A 3,664-nucleotide genomic window follows, 5' to 3' on the forward strand; every position below is an offset into this window, starting at 1 on the left:
AGGGATGTGGATGCGCTAGTCCCCAGACTCTTACTATGTGCTTCATCGATGGCTACAATTCCAATCTGGATGCATGCAAAGGTGATGATTTATGGGCTTTTTTCTACATTTTGAGGGCTCATAATCCAAGGCAATTAATTTTGGTGATGAGGACCTAAACATGTTTATTTTCAAAGACAATTTGTGCAAAATAGTTTTCCCAGTGCAAAGAAAACGCAGCTTCATATTGGTTAGGCCTTCTCAAGCTTCTAAATCTTGAAATGAGGATTATAGGGCAATGGTTCTGAAGGAATGAACTATTACATCATTACGTTTACGTTCAAGGAGCACAAAATTGAAACACATCCTTCAAACACAAGAATCAAATTGAATGACTCACAAATAAATGAGAATAGCTTCACCCAATCAGGGGAATCACTTACAATAAAAAAAACTTAATGAAATCATAAATATGGGTCCTTTTATTCTTGAGCATTGCTTTCCTAACATGCTCATCATAACTAAATTTTGTCCTCTATCTTGGATAGTGCACTGTAGATGTCATCCATAGCATTGATGAATAGATTTTCCACTTCCACTTGCAACGACTCATGGTATCATACCCTTCTTCCATGTTCTGACTCCTCCATGACCTTGCTCATGTTGCTTGTAGCTTCTTGCAGCCCTACATCGAGCATGTGTGCTCTCCTTCAAAATTTATTGGGTATTACATTATTTGTAGGGATCCTATCACATGTAGAGTTCTCCTCGGATGTATCAATAGAGAGTGATGGGCGAGGAGATGTAACCGCATTAGTAGGTGTAGTTGGAGCAACTTGTCTTCTAGAGGCCACACATTGGAGTTAACAGCAAGAATCTGTTTTGAAGAACCTCCTTTTGCAAGAAAAGAATTATAGGTAACAAGAAAAGGAATTGATATACCATTTGAAGTATCGATGACTAAAGTTGGGGGGGTCTAATAGTGGATCCTAGCCCATGTATCTTTCCATTATCTTGAACGACTCGGCTTCAAAGTTGTTATGTGAGATTCTTTTCTCAAGCATCCTCTCTCTTGGTGACATGGCCCAATAGCTACTCTTTCTTGGTGGAGGATTACTCTCCCAGTCATTTATGTCCTTGTAGCTTCAATACATGCAATGCCACTTCTTGTATGCATTCTTCCAATCAACATGGAACCGACGTTGAGCACACAAGTCAATGATGTCTTCCCACCATTCCTTAATAGTCTTTGAATCCTCACCTATCCCTCCATGAAATCTCATATCATTGTACTGTATTTTTTACTCAACAAGAAATGTATTTTGATTGTCCCAATGGAAACACCCTGTAGAAGGCTTCTCCTTTGGTTGGTGGATTGTTGGGGAGCATCCACTTTGAAATAGGAGCTTGTGTAGGCAAAGCAGGTGCATTCTTAAGAAGGTTTCTTTTTTGGTTGGTTGCTTGTTGGGGGGTCATCCACTTTGGAATTGGAGCCTGTATAGATAGAGTAGGTGCATTGCTTGCTTCAATTGCATGACTTCCTTTGGCCAATAAGGGGGAGCAACATGTGTGTCTTCAAATTCACAGTAAATAAAAACATTGGTGATGGATCTTGAAAATTGAGGTCAAAATCTAAGTCCATATAGGGCCGCAAGTCATAGACAACTTCCTCATAGTCAATCAATTCTTGCAAATTGTGTTGGCTTGGTGGAGTAATGAGAAGTTTGTATTGTTGCAAATTGGTTGATACAAACCCATACCAAGCAAGGGATGGCAGGCTTTTGACCACGAGGGACCCGTGACAATGGGCGAACCCACAATCGCAACTAGTGGGAAGGCTCCTACACTTAGGCAATGGAACCAGTTCAAATGAAAAGAGGTAGACCTTCCCATCATAACATGCAAAATTTTAGCAAAACAACTCAAAAAAAATCTAGAGAAGATGGGGGCAGTATTGCAATCTCATAATTGCCGAACGAAAAAATATGTGATAGCATTTTTGTAAGGACATAATCACCTATGGACTATGCCATTGAGTCCGATCTCATGCTAGCACAAATGAATAGCAGAACAATGCAATTGTAGCAAAACAACTCAAAATAAAGGTCCAAAGGATCAGGACAAGGGGGTGCCAAGGGGGCCCTCTATAGTTGCCATCCTGGCGCTCTCACCCGGAGCAGCACCGCACATTGCAATAGAAGCTGCATTATGCTACCAAAGCGAGTCCAGAGTTGAAGGGCGTAGGGAGCTGAGGTGCAGCCTTTGAATTGCGGACTAGAGGGCTATGCACCTACACTTGCTAGCTCTAATTAATGTAGATCCTTTCACAATTCTTTTGGGCTCTGCTGGTGCGCAAGCGACATTGGGTTGTGGGCTTTCGAGCTTCCACCTTGAAGTGCAAGAAAACACTACTTATATGCTATGGGTTGTGGGAGGGGGAATTAATTAAACCGTTCTATTCTTATGTGATCTCATTTCTCCGTGCATGCTCTCAACCTCCCATCTACAAAGAACCAACCATGTTCGTTGTTTTCTGCTCCTTCGTCGACTCAAAAGCGGTAGTATAAGATGCAGATCTCCTCCATAACAACAATGCAATGGTGGCCCAGGTCCTTAACAACCGTACTGCTACTGTTATCCTTTGTCAATCCAAAAGCAGCATATGTAGATGTTGTCCTCCAAGAATAGATGGAATGGTAGATCTCCTCGACTATCGGAAGGGCTACAGCTTACGACGTGATAGTTCTTAACATCGTGCATGGCATCCTGCATCGTCTTCATTTCATTCAAGCTCCTCTTCACCTTCGCATCCTCCCCACACATATGGTTGATGCCTAGGCTGGGCATCAGATTTGCTGGGAAGTCGGTGCGCGCCACTGATCTTCGTCCACTTTTGTGATGACCTGGTCCTCATCCATCATCCGCTCTATTGCCTCGGGGGGTGCACTATGTAATCATGTTAATGTATAGCGTGAGTTCGATAGGAGGGGTTTTAAAATGAAAAAAAAATTAGGCAATTTAACAAAGATACATTAAAATAAGGGATTCTTATATTCAAATTTGGAAAAAAAATTCTAAAATAAGGGGTCATTTTATTCATCCTAACATGTTAAAAGAGGGGTTTTTTTAGTTGACGTCCACAAAATCCTCCATATTGGGTTCAAAATAGACTGGGCAAGAAGAGTCTTACTCATTCGGCTTTCCATTTTGCATACGGAAGCGACGCTTGGGTGGTCATCCTTCACTTGAACTCTCTAGGCCTAGAGAGAGCGTAGGCCCACTTGCTTCCACCAAATGCTTTAGGCTTTGTGGCTTGAACTTTGTGGTTGATGTACTGGATAACTCTTCCTTAACCGCTGGAAAGAAAACCCTTGGTACTACACAAAATCTGAGTAATGTGAGAGTGTTGATGTGGTTCTTAGAAGCAAAACTTATCGTCCTTTCTTCACCTCCACTAGCGGCACTCATTGACAGAATGCTTTGGTTGACAGTAGTGATGACACCCCATAGCCCTCCCTCTTAATGCTATTGATTTGTGAGTAGCATGAGAAATACAAGATGGGGAGCTTACCTCTTCAATGAAGGCCTTTAGTGCTTCTACAGTCTCCTCTTCTTCAGTCCTCCAGTTTGAAAACTCCTATAGCCACTTCTCCATGATAGATGGCATGCATCTCTACTCTTTGTA

At 41.9% G+C, this 3,664-nt stretch overlaps 1 pseudogene; it reads right to left on the minus strand.

Moving 5' to 3' along the window:
• Nucleotides 1-414: 414 nt before the first annotated feature.
• LOC147457711 (uncharacterized) lies at nucleotides 415-1,061 on the minus strand (annotated as a pseudogene).
• Nucleotides 1,062-3,664: the final 2,603 nt, after the last annotated feature.

This window comes from Adiantum capillus-veneris, chromosome 5 (assembly GCF_014529385.1).
Source record: "Adiantum capillus-veneris isolate H3 chromosome 5, ASM1452938v2, whole genome shotgun sequence".
Lineage (NCBI taxonomy): Eukaryota > Viridiplantae > Streptophyta > Polypodiopsida > Polypodiales > Pteridaceae > Adiantum > Adiantum capillus-veneris.